This window comes from Malus domestica, chromosome 11, assembly GCF_042453785.1.
Source record: "Malus domestica chromosome 11, GDT2T_hap1".
NCBI lineage: Eukaryota > Viridiplantae > Streptophyta > Magnoliopsida > Rosales > Rosaceae > Malus > Malus domestica.
The window spans coordinates 11007861-11022848 of NC_091671.1; the positions used below are offsets into that span (position 1 = coordinate 11007861).

The 14988-nt window shown below is 36.6% G+C and overlaps 1 pseudogene; it reads left to right on the plus strand.

The window, feature by feature from the left end:
- Nucleotides 1-7671: 7671 nt before the first annotated feature.
- LOC103447836 (putative pentatricopeptide repeat-containing protein At1g12700, mitochondrial) lies at nt 7672-11151 on the plus strand (annotated as a pseudogene).
- The last annotated feature ends 3837 nt before the right edge of the window (nt 11152-14988 follow it).

Here is a 14988-nt window from a genome sequence, read left to right on the forward strand (position 1 = left end):
CGGTTATAACCGACACTAACCTGGCATGCATATTAAAAAGGCTGGCGGTTTTTATTCAAGTTGTCGGTTATAACCGACAAAATTTATTACCCTAAGCTAAAATAATTCAAGTTCCCATTTTTACTTCAGCAATTCCTCTTCTCCTTCCCATTTTCACTTCCAGCTATTCTTCTTCTCCTTCCCATTTTTACTCATTCCTTTCTCAGCCATTTTTACTCCTCCTTCCTTTCTCAGCCATTTCTATGGAGCAACAAAATGAAGGCCATGAATTCCAGGAACGAACTGAAAATGGTACGTTTTAAAGTAATTATATTGTGAGTTTTTTCTTTGTTGTTTTTGAAATACATGACAAATGTTTGTTTTTCATTAATAAGGAGCAACTCAATGTAGAACTCGCGAAGCTACTATTCTGAAATGGAAAGAGAGACAACTTTGTTCATTTGATTCGACAGGGAAATGTGTTAGTGCAAATGCTGCTAAATTTTCAAAATTAATAGCCTCCAAGGTTAAGGATCCAAGAAATCTTCCATTGAAGAGGGATTGGCGCTTGATTCTGGAAAATGATAAGGAAGTTTTGTGGGAAAGAATTAAAGTATATATTTTCGTTTTTTTACTTTTATATTTCAAGTCTATATTTCATATCTATACTAACATGTATGTTTTTGTATAAATATTGGGGAATATTATTTTTCTTGATGAAGACTATGACAGAATGACACTGATTCGTAACATGACTCTCCACATTGCGGATCATTCATACAAGGAATACCGTAATGGTTTAAAAGCGGAGTATTATACCAAAGGACAAGAGCATGAGCGCTTAAAACCTCCCCCTGGTGTGGATGTTGGTCAGTGGGCTGAGATGGTAGCTTATTGGGATAATCCTAGAACAAAGGTAAAAAATTAATGATTTGATATTTCGTATTGAAAGATGTTTGTCTTATAAGGTTTATTTTTTATTTTTTTTTATTATTTTATTTTTTTACTTTTCAGGAGGTGGCGGAGAAAAACAAATTTAATCGAGAGTTAAAAATTATGATCCATACAACTGGTTCAAAAACTTTTGCTCGGGTGCGCGAGGAATATGTATGTGTTGCTAATTTGTAATATATGTAGTGTTTTTCATTTTTTGATTTTCAATCTAGTTAACATGTATTTGTTGTTCTCTTTTAACATATTTAAAGAAGAACAAGCATAGAAAGAAGCTGGATCCCATCTCTTTTTTTTCGAGCTACCCATACCCGGAAAGATGACTCTTGGATTGATGAATCGTCACAACAGAGAGGGGTAAATGATTTATAAATCTATTCAGATTATGACCACCTTATGTGTCTAGTTATGTATTATGGCGGATTCAGAAGACAGTATTGTAGGTTAATTTATATTTAATGTCTACTTTATGTGTTATGGCGGATTCAGACGACATTATTGTTATATTTGAATGCATATTATGTTTGTTATGAGTTTTGCTTAATATCCGACAGTAATATACATTTCTTATCGGTTATCATAGCAACACTAATAAATGGTTTCGTAGTAGTGTAATGACCGGAGTACTGGAAAACACCGGCATGTTGTGAGGTCTATTCCTTCCCCTTTAGAATTGTTTGTGTACCTGTGTTGATGTTGCCTTTTGATTCTATCTTCTTTTTACTTTCTTTCGCATGTTGATTTTATTCGCTCTTTTTCCTTGTTTGATAAAAAATGACTTCTTCTGATTGCGATAGATTAATAACACAAATTAATTAACTTATAAAAAATGACGATTTTTTATCCCGGATGACAAAAATTCAAGTAACTTTTTAAAAAACAAAGATTTTTATCGCGAGGGATTAACAACACAAAAAGGGGAAAAAACATTGCCATGTTGTGAGTTCTAATTCTGAAAATACGGAAAAACCTAGTAGCATGTAGTTAAAATTCTGAAAATTTAAAAAAAAAGAATTTTTAGTTAAAATGGTCTCTAAGATTATCATAACTTCTTACTTTGATCTCTGAGATTTGAAATCGATAAAATTGGTCCTTGAGTTTGTTCACAATCAATCATTTTGGTCATTCTGTAAAAAATCTCCATAAAATAAGGATAAAATGACAAAAATACCCTCAACTTTTGTCAAATCATTTTAACCTATTGTTTATTAAAGAGCATAATTTTGTCATTTGGATCCTTATTTAATATAATTTTTCATTGAAGGACCACAATAATTGATGGTGGACAATCTTATATATTACTTCTATTGATTTCAAATCTCAAGAATCAAAGTGAGGAGTTAGGCAAATTTCAAAGATCATTTTGACTAAAAAGCCTAAAAAGAAAGGTCAAACTATTAACCTATATATTGGGGTATATTTCAAAATTTCCCGTTGCCTTGGTCGAAAACAGAACAAAAGAAACGGAAGGGAAAATCAATCATTTCGTTCCTGTTAGGAGTATTAAGTGAGTGGCTAAGATGTTGCCAAATGTCAATAGATTAGTCTTGTAGTTATAAGGTTGTTAGAAGATAGCTTAGTTAGGAAGCTATCTTAGACAGTATAAATAACCCTTGTAATGAAACAGTTAATGATGATGAAATACATTCTATACAATTTAGATATATCTTGCTCTCCAAGTATTCTCTCTCTCTCTCTCTCTCTCTCTCTCTCTCTCTCTCTCTCTCTCTCTCTCTCTCTCTCTCTTTCTCTCTCTCTCTCTCTCTCTCTCTCTCTCTCTCTCTCTCTATCAATCTTTTTCTTCTCTGATATATGTGTAGCTTGCTTTACATGGTATCTTCGCCGGAAAAAGCATAAAGCTTTACGATTCTTCGATCTAGGAATTTTGTATCTGTTTCCGCTTCTGCTCGCACACATTTGCGATTCTTTCTTCTGTATCTTGCTTCTTGATTTGGGGTTTTCTACTTACATTAGGGTTCTTGAATTCATGTGTGGTTTTCTGCACACCAAGTGTTCGACGTTTGTTCTCTATCAATCTTGGTGAAGCAATTTTACATAAATGGTGACCGTCTCTCAGTTGCAAATCTTGTGATTGCCTATTACATCTCTTATCTCATCTGTCTCTACGTCTGTAACCATGAAGTTGGACAATACCAATTACTTAACCTGGCATTTTCAGATGCAGCTTTTGTTGGAAGGTTATGGAATCATGGGGTTTGTTGATGGGTCTACTCCTTGTCCTCCTCAATTTTCTGATGTGATATCTGGGGATTCTGAAGTTATTTCTGGTAGTACTATTGCTCGAGTTGAATCTGATGCCTACAAGATTTGGAAAATACATGACAAAGCATTGATGCAGCTCATTTTTGCAACCCTTTCGCCTCCTGCAATTTCTTGTGCAATTGGGAGTATCAGTTCTTTGGACTTATGGACCCGTCTGAAGGAACAATTTTCCACAGTCACCCGAACCAGTATTTTCCAATTGAAATCTGAGCTACAAACTATCAAGAAAGGTAATGATTCCATCACTTTGTATCTTCAAAGGATTAAGGAAGCTAGAGATTATTTGTCCGCTGCTGGTGTTTATTTTGAGGATGATGATATTGTAATTCTTACATTGAATGGTTTACCTTCTGAGTTTAATACCATTCGGTCAGTCATTAGGGGTCGAGATATTATTATAATTTCATTGAAAGATCTTCGTTCTCAGTTACTTGTTGAATAAGTAATGCTTGAAAGTATGAAAGTTGCCCCTATGCTTACTGCTTTGGTTGCTCAACAATCTGTTTTTTCTTCAAAGAACTCTGATGGTTTTTCATCTCAGAATACTAACTCCAATTATCAGTATAATAGTTATCGAGGTTTCAATAACAAGAATAAAGGCAGGAACAAATTTAATTCTAATCACAGGGTTGGAAACAACAAGCCATTCTTTTCTAACTCTGGACTTGGAATTTTGGGAAACTCTCCACAACAATTTGGTCCTCCACAACAGTTTGGTTCTTCCCCGTTAATGACTTGTCAAATCTGTGGCAATCATAATCATCTTGCAGACACTTGTCGATTTCGAAATGCTCATGTCTTTCAAGGCTGCCAAATCTGTGGGAAAAATAATCACTTTGTTGATACTTGTCGTTTTCGAAATGCTGGGGTTAATTTAGGATGTCAAATCTGTGGGAATTCTAATCATAGTGCTGCTTTTTGCTTCCCAAAGAATTCTAATGTTCCAATGAATGCCATGTATGCTCATTCCAACTCTGGACCTCATTCTCATTCTCCACAGCCATCTGCTTCATCTCAACAAGTATGGCTCACCGACTCGGGAGCAACAAATCACATGACAACTGAGTTGCATAATCTGTCTCTTGCAACTCCTTACCCATCAAATGAGACTATACAAGCTGCTAATGGTGAAGGTTTAGGCATATCTCATATTGGCTTCACAATTCTTCAAACTCCATTACACTCTTTGAAATTAAATTATGTCTTATATGTACCAAAATTAACACAGAATCTGCTGTCAGTTCATCGAATTTGCTTGGATAATAATTGTTGGTTAATATATTGATGCATTTTGTTTCTGTATTCAGGACAAAACCACAGGGAGGATAATCTACAAAAGACTGTGCAGTAATGGGTTGTATCCTATTATCTCTCCAACATTCAGTGCCTCTTCAAAACGTGCTTATGTTACTGCTTACCTTGGACAACAAGTCAATTCAAGATTATGGCATAACAGACTAGGTCACCCTTCTAATCCTATAGTATCTCAGATTTTAAGAAAGTCCAAAGTGTCTTGTAGTACTGATTCACTGCCTATGTTGTGTTCTCCTTGCTTGGAAGGAAAGTTTACAAAACTTCATTTCCCTGTGTCTCAGTTTAAGTCTGTCAACCCTTTTGAGATAGTTCATAGTGATGTGTGGGGCCCAGCTCCTTGTTCGTCAATTGAAGGGTTCAAGTATTATGTAAACTTCATTGATGAGTGTACACGTTATACTTGGATTTTTCCAATAAGCAATAAAAGTGATGTTTACCCTACTTTTGTCTCCTTTTATCAATACATTACAAACCAATTTGATGTCTCTGTGAAAATATTACAAACTGATGGGGGAGGGGAGTATATAGGGAAATCCTTTCAAGCCTTTCTTTTGAATAAAAGGATTCTTCATCATATGTCTTGTCCTTATACCCCTGAGCAAAACGGCTTAGCCGAGCGAAAACATAGACACATTATTGAGACCTCCATCACATTGTTACAAACAGCTTCCTTACTACCTTTATTTTGGTCATATGCAACTCAAACCTCTATTTATCTTATCAATAGGATGCCATCTTCTACATTGAATTACAAATCTCCATTTGAGCTACCTTTTCATGCAATTCCAGAAATTCAACAACTTATAGTTTTTGGTTGTTGTTGTTATCCACTACTGAAACCTTATAACAGTAGCAAACTCCAACCTAGAACTACAAAGTGTATTTTCTTGGGGTATGCTTCTAAGTTTAAAGGGTACATATGTTTTGAGGTGACTAAGACAAGGGTTTATATATCAAGGCATGTAATTTTTGATGAATTTGACTTTCCTTATTCCACGCTAGTGTCTTCTGTTAAACCAGTCACTTCTCCAGTAATTACCTCAACTGTTTCTCATCCTGTTTTGGTGTCAAACAATGATAATGTGATGGTTGTGCTTTCTGTTTCTTCTCCTAGTCTTATTCAGTCTAGTTCCTCATAGTTTGATTCAAATAGTTCCATGGAATCTAGGAGTCACCCTATACCTACAAACACTGTTAAACTGGTCTAGTCTGTCTATGCCATCTTCCACATCCGTTAGTCATTCTTTCACTGGTGATCTCAATGAAGATGCACCCATTACTGGCACTGCAGATCAGTCCTTATCCTCCTCTGTCCCTGTGGTACCTAAATTCCAGCCTGACCAACTTCAAGTAGTTATACCTGTTCCACCATTCAATTTGCATCCAATGCAAACTAGATCGAAGAGTGGCATTTCTAAGAAACTTGCATTCATGTCTGTGATACATGACAATGGATGGGCTGATCTCACTAAAGTGGAACCTGCTACCTATAAATCTGCTTTGACATCTCCTGTGTGGTGTGATGCAATGAAAGAAGAACTCACAGCACTACATAATCAAGGTACTTGGTCCTTGATACCTCTTCCTCCTCACAAAAACTTAGTGGGTTGTAAATGGGTGTTCAAAATAAAGAAAAATGATGATGGATCTATAGGGAGATATAAGGCCAGATTAGGTGCAAAGGGATTCAATCAAGAAGAAGGAATAAACTATGGGGAGACTTTTAGTCCAGTGGTAAAACAAACCACTGTGTGACTAGTTATTGCTTTGGTTGCACACTATGGTTGGTCTTTAAGACAATTGGATGTGAAAAATGCTTTTTTACATGGCATTCTTCAAGAAGAGGTATATATGTCCCAACCTCCTGGATTCCTTGATTCTAAACAGGGTGATTATGTTTGCAAGCTTCATAAGTCCTTGTATGGTTTGAAACAAGCCCCTAGGGCATGGAATGAGAGATTTACCAAGTTTCTTCCTTCATTGGGGTTTCATTCCACGTGTTCTGATTTTTCACTGTTTGTCAAGCATGTTGGTGATTCTATTATGATCCTTTTATTGTATGTTAATGATATCATCATCACGGGCAGTGCAAGTCAATGTGTTGGTGAGGTTATTCATGCCTTGGCAAATGAGTTTGATATCAAGGATTTAGGACTGTTGCATTACTTTCTGGGCATACAGATTGTGCAACAACCAAATGAGATATTTTTGTCTCAAGATAAGTATGTCACAGATCTTCTCACCAAGTCTGACATGTTGTCTTCCAAGCCGTGTGCCACTCCCTGTTTACCTTACAATAGGTTATTGAAGGATGATGGGAAATCCTATAATAATCCAGCATTGTATAGAAGTCTAGTGGGTGCTCTTCAGTACACATGCCCTGATATTGCTTTTGCAGTACATCAAGTGAGTCAATTTATGCAGGCACTAATAGAATCTCATTTTCTGGCAATCAAGCGATTCTTAGATACCTTCGGGCAACATAGGGTTGTGGTATTCAATATGTTAAGGGAGACTTGGATCTTACAGCTTTTAGTGATGCAGATTGGGCAGGGGATCCTAATGATAGGCGATCCACAACTGGTTTAGTTGTTTTTCTAGGATCGAATCTGATATCACGGTCCTCCAAGAAACAACAAACAGTCTCTCGGTCATCCACAGAGGCCGAGTATAGGGCATTATCTTCTACTGTAGCTGAGATTGATTGGGTTAAACAGTTATTGACCTTTCTACAGGTTTCAGTATCTGATAAGCGAACTTTGTACTGTGACAATCTTTCAGCTATAGCCTTAACATTGAATCTTGTTCAACATCAACAGACAAAACATATAGAGATTGACATACATTTTGTGAGAGAAAGGGTTGCCAAACAACTTCTGCAGATTCATTTTGTCTCTTCTGGTGAGCAATTCACAGATATTTTAACCAAGGGGTTGTCTGCACCTTTGTTTCAGCAACATTGCAACAATCTCCGGCTCAGTTTCTCTGCCCATGAGCTTAAGGGGGGATGTTAGGAGTATTAAGTGAGTGGCTAAGATGTTGCCAAATTTCAATAGATTAGTCTTGTAGTTATAAGGTTGTTAAAAGATAGCTTAGTTAGGAAGCTATCTTAGACAGTATAAATAACCCTTGTAATGAAACAGTTAATGATGATGAAATACATTCTATACAATTTAGATATATCATGCTCTCCAAGTAGTCTCTCTCTCTCTATCAATCTTCTTCTTCTCTGATATATGTGTAGCTTGCTTTACAGTTCCATCGGACCATCACAAATATCATCGCTATCGTTGAACGTTGGCTGTGACTCTGTGACTCACTGAGATGATGAAGATAATGCGGACTGCTGTTGCTTCTTCTTCTTCTTATTATGGCGGCGGCGGCAGCAGCAGCAGCAGACTTGTGGGAGGTATGCCGCCGTGTCTTCAATCTTCCGTTGTTAGTTTCGTTGACAATTACTTAGCTTTGTTTCACTCTCGACCTTCTCAACCAACCAAATCTACAAACACCAGAATTGTAAAAGTCACTAATCTTGAGGATGCATTCAATATGTTCGACGAAATGCTTCAAAGGCGTCCTCTGCCTTCCGTCGTCCGCTTCAATCAAATCATGGGTCAAGTTGCAAAACTGAAACATTGCTCCGCAGTCGTCGCGTTACATGATCGAATGAGCATGTCCGGAATCCGTCCTGATGTTTATAGTCTAACTATTATTATTAACTGCTTATGTCGTCTCAACCAAATGGAGTTTGGTTTATCCGTCCTTGGAAAGTTCTTCAAACTTGGTTTTGAGCCAAATGTGGCGACCTTCAACACTGTAATCAACGGTTTTCTTCTTCATAATAGAGAGGCCGAGGCAGTACGACTTTCACCAAAATGATGGAGATTGGTAATTGTAATCCCGACGTGGTTACTTTCGGCACATTGATAAAGGGCCTGTGCAGGAAAGGTAACAATGGTGCAGCTATCCAATTGCTTAGGAAGATGGACGAAGGAGCTTGCAAGCCTGACATAGTTGTCTATAGCACTATCATCGACAGTTTTTGCAAGGATACTCTAGCTGTTGATGCAGTGAACCTCTTTGCAGAAATGACGAGCAAGGGTATTGCCCCAGATGTCATGACCTATACGTCTTTACTTCATGGAGTTTGCAAAGTAGGGGAGTGGAAACAAGCTAGGAGATTGTTGAATGACATGGTGAGTAAAGATATCTTTCCCAATGTGTACACCTTCAATGTCTTGGTAGACACCCTCTCTAAGGAGGGCTTGGCCAGCGAAGCAAAAAACATTGTCAAAATGATGATTGAAAGATGTATTGAACCTAATACGGTTACTTACAATACGCTTATGGGTGGTTATTGCTTGAGAGGAGAAATGGACGAGGCAAAAGAAGTCTTTGATCTGATGCTTAGCAAGGGATCCATGGTTAATGCTCGTAGTTACAACATATTGATAAACGGCTATTCTAATCATAAAAGGATAGATGAGGCTCGGATGCTATTTATGGAAATGTCTCAAAGGGGAGTGGTTCCCAATACTGTTACCTATAACACCTTATGGACGGTTTTTGCAAGGTAGGGAGAATACATGATGCACAAAACTTGCTTTCTCAAATGCAAGGCTGTGGCCAACTTCCAGATGTTCAAACTTTTAATGTTTTACTGGATGGCCTATGTAAAAACCAACAATTTCCCAAGGCAATGGAATTGTTACGAGAGATGAAACATAAGAAGTTGGATCTGACCATTGTGAGTTACAGTATTCTCATTGAAGGAATGTGCATAGCTGGAAAAATTGAAGATGCCAGAAAACTCTTTTGTGGTTTATCATCAAAAGGATTTCAGCTTGATGTTAGGGTGTATAACATAATGATAGGTGGACTTTGTAAAGGAGGTCTAATTAGCGAAGCAGAAAAGTTTATGAGAGAAATGGAAGAGAAATGCTGCCCTCCAAATAATTGCACTTATAACACCATCATTCAAGGGTTTTTCTATAACAATGAGATGTCAAGGGCAATGGTACTTATTCAAGAAATGGTGGATAGGGATTTCTCTGCAGATGCATCAACTATGGAATTGATAGTTGAATTACTGTCTGCAGAAGAGGTAGACCCCGCTTTGTCGCCATTGATAAAACCATAGTGAAGTTAATTTACATCGGGGACATTGAACTTTGAAGCTGCTGCACTGTTGACAACCATGAAGGTATTCTATGTGACATAAATTAATCTATCATGTGAAATGTGTGTATTTTAAGGGTGGTTGTTGTTGTCCAGTTGTGAATAGTTGAGGGTGACGGTGGTGCTGGTGTAGGGACGGTTGTTTATGAGAAAAGGAATACTACTACCACAATGGAGCGGCAAAGATGGTGCCTGCAACACCTAGAAATAGCTTCAGGTGCCCCTTTGACTTGATAAAAATGTCCATATTTTCTTGCCAGTAACCATATGTGTATTTCCCTTACCTATTTCTTGTCGTATGGAAACTGGATTGTCACTACCTTTATGTCATTGCATCTCATAAGAAATCTGTTCAACAATCCGTAACCATTGCACACATCAGTAGAATGTTGAGGAATAGAACAATGCATTGGTTGCAGAAGTTATAATTTTGCGTTTTAGATAAGATTTAGCTCATGGTACAAAACAGCACATTTTTCTTGTCTAATTTAAGAGTGATGCGCAGATGCATTGCTTCTTATGGAGACAAAGGTCATGCAATGAATCCTCAAATTGATTTACCTTTCCGCCTTCCTTAAAAGCTGTTTGTAAGTAAGCCCTTTAATTTTCTCGATGTCTGACGGGGTGCTTTAGTTCCAAATGCATACCTCTTCTTTCTTTTTTTTTTCGAAAAAGAGAAGGAATTACCCTTAAGTACCTTTGGTCTATGTGACATGCTGCATGTATTCCACTGCTGAGGATTCATTGTTCCACTGGACTGAGGTAACTGCAGTGTTTGTTGCCATCGCTTTCCACTTCAGCGGGTCTTTGATTGGTCTAGTTTGGAGTTTCTGGGATGATTGCCAAATAATAGGAAGAAAGTCAGTTCCCAAGCTTCTGATGGGTGTGCAGAACTCTTGTTATTACTTGTTATGAAATGATTCTTATGCTCGGTATTATTTTTTTTTTAAGCAAGCTTCGTTCGTTAATTGGACCTTCATCCTCTACTTGTCTTGCTTCCACTCGAAGTTTGATCCAACTCTTTTATGATGAATTCTATTTTTCAGTTAGATTGGGACTACCTACCAGTAACAGGGAAAATGAAAGTGCGATTCTTCGCGCCAGCCGATAGAAGCCGCACGCATCCCTTGAGTGCAAGAAATTAGTAAGCAAGCTGCCTCCCTCTAACAAGCAAGAAATTACTAATTTTTAAGCTTAACTTATCTGTTTTTAGATTGTAAATCGAATGTTGTTAGATTAGAAATGAAGACTCACAAAGGCATTTCAGCTTCCCTGATCACCATCATGCGATATTTCAGCACCAGAAATGGTTTGACTTTGATAAAATGTCGAATCTCAACATAGCGCAATAATGTTGTGCCGTTGGGATCAATCTTACGATGATTTTCCAAACGAGCTCGTGTAGAAATGGTACAATATTATATAAGATTAGTTTATTTTATAAAATCTTATAAGATTAACCACATCATTAAATTATTTTAGAAAATCTTATAAGATTCGTATAAAATAAAAGAAACATTGAAAAGTTCAACAAAAATCGCCACGGGCTCCTCGTGTCAGGGAGAAAATCAATTAGAAAAACTTTGTGCATCACCCCTTGGTCTTCATTGTGGTAGAACTCATTTATCCATATTTTTGTAATTCTTATAATTTTGTGGAGAGATGTAGTTTAAATTAATCATTAAATCCCAAGTTACCTTCAAAATTGTAATTTTCCTTCATACTTAATTTTTTTTTTTTTTTGAACATACAATATTATTAGAATAAGAGAGAGAATGTGGACTTACAATGGGCTAGCAATATTATAGTTTAAATTTGCTTTTGGCGAGAATTGAACGTAAGACTTCTCATTTACAAGTAAATAGGAATATCATTTGACCGTATCACTAAACAGCTCCTTTATGCTTAATTTTAGGGTTTGTTAATTTTTTTCTCTAGTTTCTGGTATTTTCTGGTGAAGTTATTTGTTAATTGCAGATTGATTGTAATTGTTGCTGTGTTAGAGTAGTGACCGTCACGATTTGGACAGGAGATATATTTATTGATGTTAAAATTGATTTAATTAATCATAGATTACAATAATTAGGCGAGGTGAGAGTTGTTGACTATCAATTAACAATAACATTCCGACAAAATAATTCTTTTGCAACAAACATTGTTGCTTGCCTCCGTACTTTTTGGTAGAATATTGGTAGTTCCTGAAAATCAATTTCAGGTTCGTCAATCATTAAATCCCAATTTAATTTTAAAATCGTAATTTTCCTTTATACTTAATTTTAGGGTTTTAATAATGAATATAAGTGCGTATAAAAAACCACTCCATATCGAGAATTTGATTATTTACATGGATAATGCTATGTAGACTAAAATTTGTAAACTAAATGATATGAAATGTGATGATTGAATTATAAATAGGGTAATGTTAGATGAACTTAATTTATGAACTTAATTTATCACACCGTACCAGTAGGATCAGGCTCGACTAATCTAAGCGGCGTGGTGTTGTCTGGTTGGGCTACTCCACATATTGCTAACTAGTTTTATGATGGAACTTCAACTTTCTTATGGAATCAGAGCATGTTGGTTCACGTGTAAAGCTCAACGGTCACACATGCTTCACGTCACACAATTCTTGTTATCTACATGTTTGGCTTGAAAATTTGCCACATGTGAGAGACGTGTGAAGATGTGAAGGTAAAAAAGTCACATCTTGGTGAAATGAGAAACCTTGCAATGGCCAATTGGTTTTATTAACTGTTTCTACATAAAACCACTGTAAACCTTGTTTTAATCTCAGTTGTCCAATTTGATCAAACTTGTCTTTAGAGAATAGCGCATCAAAGTAGCGCACAAGAGTAAGTGACCTTCTACTACAGTGGTGGAAAAGAATGTTGCTCTTGCACCACGATGTAAATTCAAACTTCGTTTGCTCCCTAATCTAACATTTAATCTAACAAATCTATTAACTTGAGGCTTTTAGGCTAGACCGGCCATCGGATCACAATTGAGCTGCTAGGTTGGAAGTTTTTCTTTAAACCCAATAATTCATTATTAATTAATTAGTATCTGGTAGTGGGTGGGTGCGACCTTAATATGGAAAATTTTATTCTCAGCAAAGCACGTTAGTTCTCCATGCAACGTACAATATTTACTTTCATACGCAAAAATTATACATATTCTTAATCTCTTGAATTTCAAGACTCTTGCCTACGAAATTTTCATTTAGGTGCATTAAGTCAACTTTAATGTTAATTTTTCTGTTGAATACTGATGTAGTATACGCATTGACCCACATAATCCCCCCACTGGAACTCCACATTGGCTTTAATTAAACACGTAGATCCTTCCATTGATTGACACGTGGAATTGAGACCAAGTTGAAAGAAAAAAAAAATTGAAAAAAATTAAAAAACTGCTCGACGGAGACTGGGCTCGACGTCGTCACGGGGATGCCATGGTTTGCGTTCACAGTGCAAAAACCACCCACCAATCATAAACTATCAGCTCAGACATGCATATTGAAGCAACAAAAATAAAAATCCTTACTTTCCTTATCTTAATCCATCAAACAAAGCAAAAGCAACACCAATTTCACAGCTTTACCAAAAAATCAGAAACCCCAACAACCTAAAATCCCCAACTCTTCAAATTTCTACATTATTGATGGCGACCCCAACCACAACACCCACATGTGGGTTTGCTCCGACTGCGACGATGAGGGCGACGGATTGTGCAGGATGACTGCAAGTCATCGATCTCGCCAGAAAACAATGAGCGCTTCAAGTGCGACTGAGGGAGGCAGAGTAATCGAGGAAGACGATGCCTCAAAATGGCGTCATTTCTATCTTCAGTTCACAAATCAACGCTGCTGGCGGTGGAGACTATGCCTGGGGTGGGACCAGCGACGTTGAAGCTCCAGTCGATTGGGAGCGGGTTGGAGGCCGTGACCGGATCCGGAGAAAGAGGGGCCGAGAGATGCAGCCTTGGGTTCGCCGGTTTGGAGTTTTCGAGTGGCGCAACAACGGCAGCCATCGATGAGATCTCCCTCATGCGAGAAAGAGTGTATTTTTTTTCATCAATTTTTTTAGTTCATTTTCAAGGACAAGGATTGTCTGCCCCTCCCACTTCCAGTGTCTTGTGTTAACGGTTAAACCATGTCAATATTTTATATTATTATTTATTTTTGTCTTATTATCTCTATAAAAAAAATAATATAAAATATTGATGTGGCTTAACCGTGACCACACAAAACAAGAGGGCACCTAAAACTCAAGTAAGAGGTAGGATAGAATAGAAACAAATATGTTATAGAGAATAATATAGTTTTACCAACCTTATTGTCTTTATTCAATAAATTTGGAATTTAGAATGGCTAAATATATGAAATTCAAGAAGAACAGGGGGAATAGCTCTACCAGGGCATAAGTGAAAGACAATTATTTTTTTAATTAAAGTGAGTAATGGGTTTTAATTTAAATGTTATTGATTTGTGATAAATAATCATTTGAAATATTATACTTAATTTTGGGATGAGATATGTTGGATGAAAAAGATCGATAATGATTGATTTTTTTTTTAAGTATTGAGAAGGGTTGCAAAGCAATAGAAATAAGTGTACTACTAATCTTATTTTTTAAAGTCAGCTAGGGTAGGCCTTGGACTACTACAGTCCTTATGTGCCTCCGTCAGTGGTTTTACCATTGTTAGTTTTGGAAATCAAATCCCTATATGGCTTGTATTACTTGTAGGGCAAGTAAAACCCATGTAATTAATATAATTAAAGGTGTAAGGCTACAAGAGAAAAAAAGTAATTACAGACAGTTGAAAGCGCTTTCTCTCCTGTAGTCCCTTTCCTACCCTCACTCTCTAAATTTTTTCTTAAGAAGTTTATTAGAAAGTTATATATATATATATATATATATATATATATATATATATATATATATATATATATATATATTTAATAATGCGATAGAGTTGATGGATTAGACAAATAATTGTTAGGTGCAAAGGGGTCGGTGAAAAAGTTTGATATTTTGATAAAAAAAAAACATTTCTAATTTGAAATCCAAACTGGCAATGTCCAACACTAACTTGACCCAGTCTACGTGTAAGGTAAGCTGGAAAATAGAAACAAAACCAACCCCTTATTTAAAGCTTGTCGGCCAGTAATGATTTATGAATGCCAGCTATATATCTACCAGTTTACCATGGCACTGTCAAATACTAGAGTCTGGAGACACTATGGTCAACCCAGATATATCAAGTCAAGTCCATAATATA